Genomic DNA, 16,784 nt, shown 5'->3' with positions numbered 1-16,784 from the left:
CAGCCACGAACTTAAAAGATACTCGCTCCTTGGAAGAAAAGCTATGATAAACCTAGACAGTGTATTAAAAAACCGAGACATTACTTTGCTGACAAAGGTCGGTCTAGTCAAAGCTATGGGTTTTCCAGTAGTCATGTATGGATGTGACACTTGGACTACAAAGAAAGCTGAGTGCTGAAGAATTGATGCTTTTGAACTATGGTGTTAGAGAAGACTCTTGAGAATCCTCTGGACTGCAAGGAGATCCAACCCGTCCATCCTATAGGAAATCAGTCCTAAATATTCATTGGAAGGACTGATGCCAAAGCTGAAACTCCAATACTTTGGCCACCTGATGCAAAGAACTGACTCATTGGAAAAGACCCTGATGCTGAGAAAGACTGAAGGCAGGAGGAGAAGGTGATGACAGAGGATGAGATGGTTGTATGGCACCACCAACACAATGGACATGATTTTGAACAAGCTCTGGGAGTTGGTGATGGACAGGGAAGCCTGGCGTGCTGCAGTCCATGGGGTCGCAAAGAGTCGGACATTTCTGAGAGACTGTACTGAACTGAACTGATGTGAAGGTATATGAAACTTAATATGTTATTTAGTACAAATAATTTCTTATTTTATACAAATAAAAAATCCCAAGAAATACACCACATGTTAGTCATATGTGGCAGGTCCACAACATATTTCAAAAGCATAGGAGATAATCCTACTGTATAGCACAGGGAACTCTACTTGATGCTGTGTGGCAGCCTGGATGGGAGGGGAGTGTGGTGGAGAATGGATACACGTATATGTATGGATGAGTTCTTTTACTGTGTGCCTGAAACTACCACATTGTTAATAGGCTATATTCCAATACAAAATAAAAGGTTTAAAAAAAAAGCGTAGGCGGTAGATGGGTTCTATGTAGAACCTGAACATACTCTGGCAAAAAAAAAAGTAATTAAGATTTTGTGATGAAAGGCAATAACGGAAGGGTAGATCATGAAGTAGAGAAGGCACTGCTACAATCTGTTCAAATGTTCAAAACTGGAAGGCAACGAGTGGATCACTAGGTGTAATGATGCTCTGGAATGTCATTATCTGACAGGGCCCAGCAAACCACAATAATGATGGCATAGCAATCTTTTCTTTCCAGAAAGCTTTTGATCCAGGCCATTGAAGAAGTCATTTTTCATGGTAATATCTCTAATTCTGTAATTAAAATATCAAGTAAGGATTTCACCAAATTAGCTTTCCAGACAGTTTTATAGAATCTCATTTGTCTTTAAGGAGTAGGGTACCTGAATAATTATTTTAATATGGTCTTAATATAATTACTGGAAAAAATAATAAGTGTGTTTTGGCTGTAGCAAACCACATTTATTAATTGGAATTGCAATACTACCACTGACATTGGCAGAGTAGGAAAAAAATGCTGTTTAGGCTAGTTCTGGTTTTTTTTCCCCCTTTAGTGTTTATCTACTTGGAGCTGAAGCAAGTATAAAGGCCAAATGGGAATCTGACAGTTACTCAGCCAGAAGATGTCAACAAATCAGGAAGTTTTAATATAGAAAACTCTGCTCAGAAATAGATGTCAGTTATAAAGGTAAAAAATAAAGGTTAGGAAAAGCATGAAATGAATTGGACATCAAAAAACTGACATGTACGCCTATATACACTGTTTTATTCCTTGTGAAAATGTCAGGAATGCCATCATTTATTACTGGCTATGTGTTAACAACTCAGGGTAAACCATCATAGTAACAGAGATGAAAGGTATTCAACACAGACTTGAAAGGTGGGAGTAAATGGCCAAGAAAGTGGTCTTTAAAAATGGTGAGGGGAAACCAACCATAGGGGAGAAGGGTCTGAAATATATGGATAAAAAATTCTGCATTGCAAACTACATATGGCTCAAGTCAATCTGAAATAATACTCCCTTATATTCTCTAGACTTTGTGGCACATTGAAGGCTGGGAAGGAAACAATTACCAATTTCACTTGCTGTTCTGTAATTGTTATGCTTGTTGTATGGTGCGAGTAAAAATGAGCTAGGTATGTGTCTGTTCACCCAGCCTTAAACCATAAAAGATCCATAGTAATCTTACAATTTTATAATAAATGCATGACAACAACAATAACAACCAGTTTTTTATCTTTAACCCTAAATTAGATCTAATACAGTTATTGAGCATCTTAATGAAGTCAATTTTATTAAATATTACTTTTTTTTAAACAATATCTTGGGCCATCTTCCCTGGTGGCTCAATCAGTAAACAAACCACCTGCAATTCAGGAGACCTGGGTTTAATCCCTGGGTCAGGAAGATCCCCTGGAGAAGGGAATGGCTACCCACTCCAGTATTCTTGCCTAGAGAATTCCATGGACAGAGGAGCCCTATGGGCTATAGTCCATGGGATTGCAAAGCATCAGACAGTACTGAGTGACTAACACTTTTCCTAAGTGATAATGTTACTTGTTCTTCAAGTTTATGAAGTTTTGGTCTGACCTTCTTACAGGTTTGGGTGCCAGTTAAGCAAGCAGATGAACCACAGGTTAGATCATATGAAGTGCTTACCTGGAGAGCTAGGAGAAACAAGAGCCAGACAAAATGCAAATAGAGTCAGAGAATTGAGAATAAAAACCAGGAAAACCAAATTTGTTATCATTTCCTACATTAGGAATGTAGGGAGACAGGCCTGGAAGATAGGAGTTCAAAGCTGGTGTTCTAGAATATTGTGTTTTTTTGTTTTAATTTAAATTATTAGGAATATTATATAAAATATACACATGATAAAAAACTTAAATGAGTAAATAGAGATATGAAATGAAATATAAAATCTCCTAACTTACTTACTTTCAGTTCTAGTCTCTAGAGATAACCATTGTTAACAGTTTCTCATGTATCCCTCCAGAATTTTCTATCCATATACTAGTAAAAACAATTTCTACTTTGAGAATTACCATTATATTTATTATGAAATTATATTAAAATATAAATGTAAGGAATATAATACCTTAAAAAAGCAGAGTCACCCTATATGTGTTATATATATATGTAAATATATATACATATATATATACACACATAAAATAAAGTTCTAAAAATCAAGCAGGCAAGTAAAAGGAATTAGTAATCATTAGTAATCATCTTGTATTATGTTCAGTGACAAGTAGAAGGAACAAATCAGTTAATTAGAACCAGATACATAGAGAATGAGGGCTTCTCAGGTGGCGCTAGTGGCTTGGCAATGCAGGAGACTAAGTTTGGTCCCTGGGTCAGGAAGATCCCCTTGCAGGAGGGCATGGCAACACACTCCGGTATTCTGGCCTGGAGAAACCCATGGACGGAGGAGCCTGGCGGGCTATAGTCCATGGGGTTGCAAAGGGTCAGACATGACTGAAGCAACTTAGCACATGCGCACGCACATAGAGAATGAATATCCTTAGAGCAAACACACATATGGCTTTTTAATTCTTTTACATAACAAGGAATTATACTATAAGCTGCTTTTGTTTTTAACTTTATTCTTTAAACTAACAATTATTTTGGAGATCTTTCCATGTGGGTCTATTTAGATTCTATTATATGGATTTGCTATAATTTACACAACCAATCCTGGGCTTCTCAGGTAGCGCTAGCGGTAAAGAAACTGCCTGCCAATGCAGGAGACATAAGAGATGTGGGTTTGATCCCTGGGTCGGGAAGATCCCCTGGAGGAGGGCATGGCAACCCACCCCAGTATTCTTGCCTGCAGAATTCTATGAACAGAGGAGCCTAGCAGGCTATGGTCCATGGGTCCAAAGAGTCAGACATGACTAAAAAGGCTCAGCACCAATACACGCACACACAGACCCAATCCAATGCTACTGAACATGGATTGAGTTTTTAGTATTTCAAACAGTGCTGCAAGAAGTAATTTTATAATATGACTTTTTACATTTGTGGAGTAGATCTATGTGTTAAATTCCTTTTAAATGCAGTTACTGCACCAATTTTTAAATTTTAATAGGCATTAACAAATTGTCTTCTAATGAAGTTGTACAAATTTACATCCATTAAAAGCAGACGAATGTTCCTTTTCCACTCAAGATTCACTCTCACTAGATGTTTCAACTTTTTAATCTTTGCTGATATCCTAGGCTATGGTTTTTCCTGTGGTCATGTATGGATGTGAGAGTTGGACTGTGAAGAAAGCTGAGCCAAAGAATTGATGCTTTTGAACTGTGGTGTTGGAGAAGACTCTTGAGAGTCCCTCGGACTGCAAGGAGATCCAACCAGTCCATTCTGAAAGAGATCAGCCCTGGGATTTCTTTGGAAGGAATGATGCTAAAGCTGAAACTCCAGTACTTTGGCCACCTCAGGCGAAGAGTTGACTCATTGGAAAAGACTCTGATGCTGGGAGGGATTGGGGGCAGGAGGAGAAGGGGACGACAGAGGATGAGATGGCTGGATGGCATCACTGACTCAGTGGACGTCAGTCTGAGTGAACTCCGGGAGTTGGTGATGGACAGGGAGGCCTGGCGTGCTGCGATTCATGGGGTCGCAAAGAGTTGGACACGACTGAGCGACTGAACTGAACTGAACTGAATATCCTAGGTGGAAAAAAAATGGTATATCAATTTTTTAAACTCCTTTCAATTAATTACAGCTGAAATTGATTATTTTTTCATAAGATTTTTATTTTTATCCCTTTTTTTCTATTAATATAAGATAGATTACATCAGTCGTCTCTAAAAACCCTCCTTTCATTTTCCATTTTATCCAAAGTAAAATTGAAGTTCTTACCATGGCCTAGGCTTCCCAGGTGACTCAGTGGGTGTAGAACCTATTTGCAATCCAGGAGACGCTGGAGATATGGGTTTGATTCCTGGGTTGGGAAGATCCCTTGGAGGAGGGCATGGCAACCCACTCCAGTTTTCTTGCCTGGAGAATCCCATGGACAGAGGAGCCTGCCGGGCTACAGTCCCCAGGTCAAAAAGAGTTGAACACAACTGAAGTGACTGAACATGCACCATGGCCTACAAGATTCTAAAAGATCTGCCTCATGTCTTCCTCTCTGACCTTGTCTATCAACCCCACTCTCTCTGTCTCCCTCTGCTCCAACTGGTGGCCTTCTTGCTATTCTTTACCAAGGCCAGACGTGTTCAGCTTTCAGAATCTTTGCTCTTACTATTCACTCTGCCTGGAATTCTTTTCCCTCTAATAAAACGGGATGATTTTTTCATTTCAAGTTGCTGCTCAGATGTCATCTTTTCAGATGGCTCTTATCCTACTACCCCATTGAAAGAAGCACCTGCCTCTCTTCATCCAACTTTATTTTCCTTTATAATTTTTCCTAATATTCTACCCGGCATTTATACATACTGGTGTTTGTCAATAGGGGCAGGGGCATTTGACAAAGTCTAGAAGCAATTTTGGTTCTCACAACTGGAGAGAAGAAGCTGCTACTGCTGGCATGTAGTGGGTAGAGGCCAGAGATGTTATTACACATCCTACAATGTACAGGACAGTCCCTGACATAAAGAGCTATCTCTCCCAGAATGTCAATACCACAAAGGTTGAGAAACTCTGAAATTTATTGGTTTATTGTCTGTCAATCCTGTACTAGCAGAGAGGATATTTTATAACTAGAAAGGGTGTGAGTTCTGATCAGTCAGATAGGGCATCAGTCATAAGCAACTAGTCTAGCCCTACAAGGGTTTACCAGCTGAGCATCAGGCCTACCTACTAGAATTAAGACTCATAAGGAGATTGGAGAAGGCACTGGCGACCCACTCCAGTACTCTTGCCTGGAATATCCCATGGGCAGAGGAGCCTCGTAGGCTGCAGTCCATGCGGTCGCTAAGGGTTGGACACAACTAAGTGACTTCACTTTCACGCATTGGAGAAGGAAATGGCAACCCACTCCAGTGTTCTTGCCTGGAGAATCCCAGGGACGGGGGAGCCTGGTAGGCGGCCGTCTATGGGGTCGCACAAAGTCGGACACGACTGAAGCGACTTAGCAGCAGCAGTAGCAAGGAGATTGTGTTTTATGCTTGCATCATTTCTTTGTTAAATAAAATATGTTAAATCTATTTATAAGTCTATGACATATATACTCTATGTCAATTTTTGTTTATGTGGTTGCTTTTTTAAAATTGATTAGCAAGTGTTTTTTGTATATTAAAGAAATCAGAATTTTACTGATATATATTACAAACAATTTTTCTCCGGTTAGTTGGTTGTATTTTATCTTATTTGAAGTATTTGTTTTGTCTTGCATGAGTCCTTAGTTTTTATTTAGTCAAATATATTAATCTATTCCTTAATGATTTCTAGATTTTCAATGTTCCCATAAAAGACTCCTACTCTAAAATTATTTTTTAATTCATCTTTTTTTTAGTTTTTATGATTTTATTTTTACAATAAATACTTACATATTTGAAAATTAAAAAAAACTTTCTAAATTGTTCTCCCAGTTGTTCCAACATCACTTACTGAATAAGCCATTTTCCCTCAATAATTTGAAAACATTTATGCATTATGTGCCTTCCCAGGTAGTTCAGTAATAAAGAATCTGCCTGCAATGCAGGAGACATGGGTTCGATCCCTGGCTTGGGAAGATCCCCTGGAGAAGGAAATAGCAACCCACTCCAGTATTCTTGCCTGGGAAATCCCATGGATAGAGGAGCCTGGCAGGCTACAGTCCATGGGGTAGCAAAGGAGTTGGACATAACTTGGCAACTAAATAGTAAAAGCAGCATTTATTATACACTAAATTCCTTTTTGTTTGGAGGTTTATTTTTGAAATCTCTTTTGTTTCACAGAATTTTACTTGGCTAATAATAACATTCCTTAATATTGAAATTTTACATAATTAATATCTGGTAGGTATATTTCCTCCACATAAATTTTCTTTTGCAGAAATTTTCTGGCTCTACTCATTTATTTTTATAGATGAACTCTACTATTATTTTTTCAAGTTCAAAAGAAAACAAGAAATCTCTTTGGGATTCTGTTTGGGATGATACTGAATTACCTTACTAATCTTTGGAGAAATTTCATGTTTGTATTAGTATTATTTTTAAGTTGGTTCTTATTCTATATTGGGGTATAGTTGATTTACAGTGTTGTGTTAGTTTCAGGTATACAGCAAAGTGGTTCAGTTATATACATACATATTAATATAGCCATTCTTTTTCCAGTTCTTTTCACATATAGGCTATTACAGAATATTGAGTAGAGTTCCCCGTGCTACACAGTAGGTCCTTCATGTTTGTGTTATTGAGTGTTTATATACTGAATCAAAGTATAGTTGACTTTAGAATAACCTACTTTCTTGGGGTGCTGATTCTCTAAGCAGTGGAAAATCCAAGTGTAACTTATAGTCTGTCCTTTGCATCTGCAATTTCATATCCTTAGATTCCAAAAACTGCAGAGCATATAGTACAGTAGGATTTATTATTGAAAAAAAATCAGTGTATAAGTGGATCTGTGCAGTCTGAACTCCTGTTGTTCAAGAGTTAACTGTACATTTATGTATATTTTTTATATCCCACAATTTTTCCTAAGTAGACCTTGTATTTTATTTTAAAAATCTGATTTTGTAAGATGGGATACTTTCTTTCATTTTATTTCCTAACTTATTTTTGTCCAAAGGTTTGTTTTCTCATTAGGTGCCAGCCATATAAGAAGTGCAAGTGTGAATCTGGTTTGAACAGAGATAAGACAAACAACTTCAAGTTCTGGGCTATACCTGGTCTTGTTTTTGTCTTGGTCTTCTCCTACTTGCCCCCATCCATTCTAAAACTGAGAATGGCCATTTTATTATTCAATCAGTCTCAGCATCTTTCTCAGAAAGTCAGCTACCTATTGTTCACTCAAGCACTTTGAGATTTGTAAAACAGGCTATTATACACCTAAATATTGTTTTCTTTGTTTTTAAATTATTCCTAATATTTTGAGTTATGTGGATATTTAAAAATAAACTTATCAATTACATTTTTATTCAGTTGCATTTTGCACTGAAAAATAAATCTGTGATCTAAAGTTTTGCAATATATCCAGAGACACAGGAAGAGAGGGAGGCTGTCAAAACTCTAGAAGTAAACAGAGCTGGTTCCCAGGTGGGTCAGTGGTAAAGAATCTGTCTGCCAACATAGGAGATGCAAGAGACACGGGTTCAATCCCTAGTCAAGAAGATTCCCTGGAGTAGGAAATGGCAACCCACTGCAGTATTCTTGCCTGGAAAATTATGTGGACAGAGGAGCCTAGTGAGCTACAGTCCATGGGGTCACAGAGTCAGACATGACTGAACGAAAGCATGAAACTCACAGCTTAATTCATCAGCTTGGCATACTTCATCCTCATATTTGCAGGAACACCAATGTCCACCTCCTGTGGCCTCCCCATAAGAAACTGTCCACTATGGTCAATTCAACTTCTAAAAAGATGTGAAGAGAGAGAATCAAAAAGTGTTTTGAGGCCTTTGAACCACAGGTATTTTGCTATCATACTTGGTGTCTCTATTGAGCATCTGTTCTGCACAATCTGAGGAGTATGAATCTATTGCCACAGTGATGTCCTTTCTTGCCCAGAGCTCTTCGGTCCTGTACAGTTATGCCATAGCTAGGCTTCAGGTTTATACTTACACATAACCAGCAACTGATCTCCAAAGGTGATAACATGCTAGGGTGTTACTGGAAGCTCCTGAAGTACCTATTTCTCACATGTGCCTTGACCAAAGCTGCTTCCCTTGGGTATTGAAGTTCTTGGGTTGACTGGATCTTAAGCACAAATCACTGAGGGAGAATTCTACTTTGAAGCCCTCGCTGCTCTTATCCAGTGAAAAATCTTGGACTGAACCACCTCAATCTGTCAGAAAACTACGAATCTCAAAAAGGAAGTTATTAAAAATCTGGTTCATTTTTTTTCCCCCAAGCAGCTTTTTCACTAGTATGCAAAATTCCCAAGCCTTACTCTGGAGACAGGCTCTCTGCTTCACGAAGTTGTGAGGAAAAACATCAGGTTGTGAGACTCACTCTCAAGAGAACAGGTGCCTGAACGTCTTACGTAACTAAGAGCAAAACAAAGGTCTCCAAGGAGACTTGCCGCAGGTACCTAAACCAAGAAATGCTGCCAGCTTGTCGCTCAGTGTTCTGAATTCAGCCCACCTGAAACCCTGTTCCACATGAGGCTATCGGAAAACCAAAGCATGTTAGGAGGACGTATGAGTTTTGGGAAAGAGAAATTGGAAAATTTGAGGAGAATTGCCTAAAACTTTTCTTGGTGCTTTCAGTCTGTCTTTAGGGTGTGTGGGTGAATTGGCCAGGTGTAAAAGACTGGAGACAGAAGGGACACTATATAAATATAATAAGTTTAGTATGCAAGTTGTTAAAACGTCCACATAAGCTCTGTTATGATTAGAATAAAAATGTCACCTGTTTTCAACATTAACAGAATTATATTCTACCCCCACTCATTGCTTTAGGCATCTCATTTACCAACACATTTGGATATCAGATAGGCATAAATTAAATTATATAATTTATAGTGCATAAAAATCACAGAAATGCTTATTGATTTGTAAATTAGGATAATATATTTTAGCTGGTGCAGTCTTTTATCAATAAATCTTAATTGAATTTTCAAGTTAGAGCCTGCAGGGAAAATGTGCTCTAGTTTTTTTTTTTTGGTTTCCAGAAACACTGAGTCCAACATTGTGAATGTTCCCTGACTAAATGTAACTGGATCGTTTTGCCACAAAGATGAATCAATTCTCTTAATTTGTTCAAATGAAAATCATTCATATATTCTAGGTCTAAGGTTTTTAACTACTCTGTAAAAGTAATTAGTTTTTCTTGTAAACTACATTTCAATCAGTTGAATATTATAAAATATTAATCTTCTTTTAAACAAATTCTCAAATATCAGCACTATTTTCTGTGCAAACATATTAAACCTTTACCTCTGGGATAAACAAAAAGATGATATATTAAAAAGACAATCCTACTTAGGGAATTTTACCAATTTTTTTTTTTTTAAATAAAAATTGTATGCCAGAATCATCAGTGGCACAGAAAGCTAGGGGAATGATCTCAACTTTTAAAAAATAAAATTCACTATATTAACACTTTGAATAGAAGAAAATGAAAGTAGAGGAATCACTCTGGAATTTTAGTTTTGAATGCCTCTTTCTAATCTGAAATATTCAAAGTCAAAACATACCATTTTCCTTCCATCAGCATGGTCTGTCTTCATTGTGTTCCCTCAAAAGCCAACCCTGAAACAAGGGACTTGGGTACAGATGATGTGCTAGGGGAATGATCCGCAGGCAAATCAAGGCAGCCAACTTGTGTGACAACTTTAGTATTCTGTTTCATCACCACACTAACTCTCTGAGGTAGATAAGTCAGTCATCACCCTCAATTTCAAGCATTTGAAGCTAACTCTCTTTAGCTGATTAAGCAGGAAAAGGAGTTTATTAAAAGGATATTGGCTGCCTCACAGAACTGCTGGAAGGCCCAGAGAACCAAACTTGAAGTTAGGTGCCTGGGAACAGATTCCGATCATCACACAGCACAGCCGTCCCAAGAGGAAACCGCTGCTCCTGTTGCTGTCTTACACAGCGCTAGGGAAGGTGCTATCAACTCCCAGCTCCCCACCTAGGCCACTTCGGTGCCAGGAAGTAGACCTTGAAAACCACAGAGAAACGGCATGTCCTGGGAATGCTACCATCGAAAGGAGTGGCGCAGCACCCACACCCGGATTTTAGCCCTGCAAGACTTATTTAGGACTTCTGACCTCTAGAACTTTATAAGAATAAATTTGTGTTATTTGAAGCCATTAAAGGTGGTGATTTATTAAAGCAGTGACAAAAACCCCAATACACCTCTTTTATCAGAGAGATAAGAGAGATGAGAGAAATACAGAAAGAGACACAGAGAGATCGATGAAGATGATAATGCTGATGATTCTGATGGTGTTTCTGAAACCCTTGATTTATCTGTCTAAGCCAGCACCATTCCTGTACACTGCAGTTACTAGGTGGGGGGATCATTTGTTTTGAATACCAAATAATTTGTATTGTATTTCTACCATCTACAACTGAAAGTCTTAAAGATACAAGATAGCAATCTTATTTTCAAATTTCTAACTTGTAAAGTGTAAGGAAAATGAGAGTGCAGAACCAAGTTTCTTTGTTGTCATCCACACAGGTGAAGGGAATTTCTTGAAAGAAGAATGCTTTCTGAATGTATTAATGTACATTAACCAAGCACACTCAGATGGAGACAGTATTACAGGTAAAAAATGTTCCAAAAATCTCTGAAGACGAAAGTAAAGTCACTGCTTTGGTTAGTCACTGTTGAGTGTAAACTTAATTATTATCTTGGGATAAAATAGCAAGCATTTAGCTTTTGAATTATTGAAGTTCATTGGTTTCCAAAGTGAAGTTGTCATCTTGGCCAAACACAAATTTTGTGCTTGATTTAGGAGAATCAATTCCCCAGAAATATTCTGATCATTCAGAATTTAAAAAGGAGCAATGCCTAGATCTTCCAGCAGTATGGTTAAATGTAGCCTAACATCTGATAAACCTAGCATGCATTGTGCTGTGCATTCGCTTCAGTCATGTCTGACTCTTTGCAACCCTGTGGACTGTAGCCCACCAGGCTCCTCTGTCCATGGAATTCTTCGGGTAAGAATACTGGAGTGGGTTGCCATTTCCTTCGCCAGCGGATCCTGCCAACCCAGGGTTTGAACCTGCATCTGATACGTCTCCTGCATTGGCAGGCAGGTTCTTCACCACTAGTGCCACCTGGGAGCATACACTTTTACATTTTAGATAATATAACTTTCCTCTCATCAGTTATGTAGGACTTCGCTGGTGGCTCAGACGGTAAAGCATCTGTCTACAAGGCGGGAGACTTGGGTTTGATCCCTGGGTCAGGAAGATTCCCTGGAGAAGGAAATGGCAACCCACTCTAGTACTCTTGCCTAGAAAACCCCATGGACAGAGGAGTCTGGTGTCCATGGAGTCGCAAAGAGTCAGACGCGACTGAGCGACTTCACTTTCACTTTCTTTCATCAGTTATGTAGGCAAACGCAGTTCAATCAAGGATCACAGCCACTCATACTTCAACAAAATGTTGGTCAATTTATGTGGGAAGTTCATCTTTATTTTTATTCTGGGAGAGACATATGGAAAAAGGAAATATTCAAAGTTGAATCAGTTTTGGTTATCGGAGGGGTAAAAAATGTTGCAACTAAATTTCCCCTGGCATTTAGACATAGGTAAAAGGTGTTTTAAGCTTGAATTTAACAGAGGTTTTAATATCATACCAATTTTACCTTCATATAATTTAGTCTTTAGAAGTTATATGCCTTTTCATATCTATGTGTAGTTCATTATATGCATGCCACTGTGCTTAACACTTTACTTACATCATTCCGTTTCATTCTCACAGCATCCCAGTGGAATAGGGACTGCTATTATTTTCATTTTCCCAATAAGAAAACTGAGGCTTGGAGAGATTAAGCATCTTTCCCAAGGTCATACAACTTATAAGTGGGAAAAGCAGGATAAAATGTTGACAGATTCTACAAACTGTAGTATACTTCAGAGCTGACTTTCTAAACCAGTAATACCATATCAATTTCAGCTTGAACTTTTATATGCTACCTGTGTTTCATTTATATCTTTCTGGTGTTTATGCTATGTTCTGCAAACATAAATCTTTACAGAAATACCTAACAGCTTCCCTATGGATCTACTAACATGCTAGTTTTGTTCATTTAGAACTATAGGAGCAAAGATTATAAACTAGCATTTGGAAGAAATAATTTGTTGTAGAATGATTAAAAAAAAGGGTTGACAGTTTTCTAAGACTACTGAAATATTCTTGTATATAATTGAGACTAAACAGATATTCATTATATCATCTTAAATACATGAGTTTTCCAGAGTTGTTTATTAAGCTTGTTCATGTATCCTAAATATAAAACTCTACCTTCATGATTGCATCTCACCTTATAATTTTTTTTTGTCCTTTGGCCACACCACACAGAATATGGGATATTAGTTCCCTGACGAGGGATCGAACACACACCCCTTGCAATGGAAGCGCAGATCCTTAACCACTGGACCCTAAGGTAAATTCTGACCTCATAATTTTAAGCATCACTTATATTCAGACAACTTACACATTTGTATCAATATCAATAGGCCAAACCACTTACCCTCCATCCAGTTGCTTAGTGGTTTTCTTTGTTTAGCAGAGCAGCAAACACCTTAAACATTATCAAAGCAGGATTTATTATCTCTTCCTCTTGCACACATCCCTTTCCAGCATAACCTCTCAATTTCTTTTTATCGTGTCAGCCCTGTTCAGTGAGTGGTACCACTATCCATCATCTGTTGATTATTTTCTTGGTTTTGAAGCATCAGACAGTTAGGTGTCTAGGAACTAGAACCCATGAATCAAGACCTTGGGGAGAAGGTGCACAAATTGAGATGATCCCAACAGGCTGTGCTACTTATCCCCCCACTCCCTGCCCCAGACACATGCTCACTGTGCATGGTATAGAATGAGGGGGTTAGACATCTAACAGAACTCACTGGCCAAGAGAGTGATAAACTGAGCAGGAATTTCATCAGTTTTACAGTGCTGGAGAGACAAAATTTGGAGTTCAAGGACCATTAAAGAAAAGAGGCTATGGTAAACCCTTCAGACTTTCAGTTGAGACTCAGGAAAGGAAACACCCTGGAAATAGTACAAACTAAAAATATAGAGCTATCACAAAGGCTGAAATTCAGCTTAGAATCAATACAATCCAGGAGTACATTTAACGTGATATATCCCTGGTGGCTCAGAGGGTAAAGCGTCTGTCTACAATGCAGGAGACCTGGGTTAGATCCCTGGGTTGGGAAGATTCCCTGGAGAAGGAAATAGCAACCCACTCCAGTACCCTTGCCTGGAAAATCTCATGGACGGAGGAGCTTGGTGCAGGCTACTGTCCCTGGGGTCACAAAGTCGGGCACCACTCAGCGACATCACTATCCCTATTCTAACTGCTGACAGGGGGGAAAAAAAACGTAAATCTTTTTTGGAGAAAGAGATAGAAAGCATTATCCAGAGCTTCAAGTTAGCACTCCAAATTTTCACACACAACATAGGTATACCAGGACATGACAATGACCTAACAGAGAGAGGGAAGAAAAAAAAAAAGATAAAAGAAACAAGCACATAGAGATCCATATATTGTATTTATTACACATGAACTTTAAAATAACTGTAAATCAAAACATTTAAGAAAAGTGTGAAAAGGTAAGGGATTTCAACAGAAAACTGAAACTATTTTAAAAATTCTTTAAAATTCTAGAACTAAAAATGATAGCAAGTCAAGAACCTAGCTAATGAACTCAGTGGCAGATTAGACATGACTGAAGACAGGCTTGATGAAACACAAGAAAGATCAGAAAACATTGCAGAAAAGAGCAGAAGCATTCTGGAGCATGGTGACATTTGCTAATATATACATAATCTGAGTCCTAGAAAGGAAAGGACAGAGAAATATTGGAATATATGAAGAACTAAATTTTTTAAAAATTATGAAAGATATAAAGTCACATAATCTAGACGGGTTATAAACTTCAAGCAGGATAATTAAAAAAAAAAACCCATCTAGACACATTATTAGTCAAGCTGCTGAAAGGGAAATATAAAGAGAGAATCTTGGGGACTTCACTAGTGATCCAGTGATTAGGACTCTGCTTCCACTTCAGGGATGCAGGTTCTATCCCTGGTCAGAGAACTAAGATCCCACATGCCATGTAGTATGGCCAAATAAATAAATAAATACATAGAAAATTTTGGAAGGACCCAGTAGAAAAACAATAAGACTTTCCAACATAAGTGATGAAAATAACAAAAAATAGGACAGTTTCTGTAAGCAAATGAAAACAAGTATCTTAGAATTCCCAATAGGCAAAAATATCCTTCAAAAATTAAAGTAATTTAAGATGGATCATAGAACTAAGTGTAAAAGTTAAATGATAAAACTTCTAGACTAAAAAAAAAAAAAAAAAACCTATTTTCATGGTCTTCTGGTAAGCAATTATTTCCTAAACAAAACATACTAGACACAAAAAAGAAGATTGGAAAATTGGACTTCATTGAAATAAAGAATTTATGTACATCAAAAGACACCATTAAAGAGTGAAAAGGGAAGCCAGAAGAACAGAAGCATATAAGCCTAAGACATAGCCACCCAAAGACTGCTCTCTAACAGAAAGGCTGTATACCGCAGGGTTAGTAAGGACGTGAAGAAATTAAATATCAAGGTTTGTGTATAGCACAGCCACTTTGGAAATCTGTTTGGTGGCATGTGTTAAATGGCCTACTATTAAATGATCAGCAATTTCATTCCTAGTATAATTAGTGCCTATGTTCACCTAGTAAATGTACAAGAATAGTCAAAGTAGCCTTAGTCATAATCTTAGTTTTCTAAAACAATTGAAATCTGCATTAATATAATGGATAAACCATCTATGGTATATTTATACAATGGAATACTATTCAGAAAACTGCTACATGCCACAAAATGAATGAATCTCATAGACACAATGTTGTGCAAAAGAAAGCAGACACACAACAGTACGTATTGCATTATAAGTGCATTTATATGAAGATTGAAAGCAGACAAGATTAATCTGTGGTTATAAAGGTCAGGATAGTATTAGCTTTCGGGAACTATTGGTTAGGAGGGCATAATGGAGCCTCCTAGCCTGCTGGAAATTCTTCTAGAGTGCTTGATCTAGGCTGTGGCCACATGAGTGTTTACATATGTAAAGATTCATTTATCAGTAATAAATGATACTTTCAGAAAAAGAAAACTATTGAGAGACTTAATCAATCGTAGGTGTGCATTCAAAGAAATAAAAAGGCAGAGCTTCAGTTAGAAAGAAATGAGCCTCGATAGAAGCAAGCAATGCAGGCAGAAGTAAACAGCACAGAAAGGGTCAAACGTGGGTTAACATTATAACCATTATTGTATAACATTAGAACATGTATAATAGTATAACATTATTGTATAAAACAATAATAGTAATGTCAAAGGACATTTGTAATCTCTAGAACTAAAATACCTGATGGCAATAGCACAAGAGGAGAGAAGGAGCAGAGTGAAGTGGTCCAGAATCCTTGCATTATCTGGTACTTTGTAAAAATCCAGGTTTATCATAGACTTGAATAAACGAAGGATGTATGTCATAATCTCGAGAGAAGTGATGCCCAATTGAAATACAATGCAAGCTACAAATGAGCATCACATAAGTGAATCTTCAGTTTCTAGCAGCTATATTAAAACAAGTAAAAATAAATGTGAAATTAATTTTAATAATATATCTCTAATCTAGTACATCTACAATTTAAGTATTGATGTAATATTAATAATAATTTAATTATTTATATTCAATTTAATTATTAATAATAGAATCTATAATAAAATTATTAATGAGGATCCTTAAAATAATATTAAGTCTTCAAAATCTGGTGTCTTACTTTTTATTCCACATCTCAATTTAGACTAGTCACATTTCAAGTTCTCACATGTGGCTACTAACTAATATATTGGACAGCCCAACTCTAGAGCAGTGATTCTCAAAAAGAGAGATCATGCCCCACGGGGGATATGTGACAGTGTCTAAAGACATTTTTGATTGTCATGATTGTAGGAGCATGGGTGGTACTATTGTTATTTAGTGGGTGGAGACCATGGATGATAAAAAAAATCTTATACACAAACAGCCCCCTCCTATCCC

The 16,784-nt window shown here is 37.5% G+C and overlaps 1 long non-coding RNA gene across 3 annotated transcripts in view; it reads right to left on the bottom strand.

The window, feature by feature from the left end:
• Positions 1-2,889: 2,889 nt before the first annotated feature.
• Positions 2,890-16,784, bottom strand: part of LOC129657502 (uncharacterized) — a 54,204-nt gene continuing 40,309 nt past the window's right edge. For all 3 annotated transcript variants that reach the window (XR_008716776.1, XR_008716774.1, XR_008716775.1), the window contains 2 exons: positions 8,297-8,405; positions 2,890-3,344 (listed from right to left, as the gene is read on the bottom strand). This is a non-coding gene — a long non-coding RNA (uncharacterized LOC129657502). The remainder of the gene's footprint in view (positions 3,345-8,296; positions 8,406-16,784) is intronic.

Source organism: Bubalus kerabau, chromosome 7 (assembly GCF_029407905.1).
Source record: "Bubalus kerabau isolate K-KA32 ecotype Philippines breed swamp buffalo chromosome 7, PCC_UOA_SB_1v2, whole genome shotgun sequence".
Classification (NCBI taxonomy): domain Eukaryota; kingdom Metazoa; phylum Chordata; class Mammalia; order Artiodactyla; family Bovidae; genus Bubalus; species Bubalus kerabau.
Note: the sequence above shows the minus strand (reverse complement) of the source record. Positions and strands in the feature narration are given on the sequence as shown.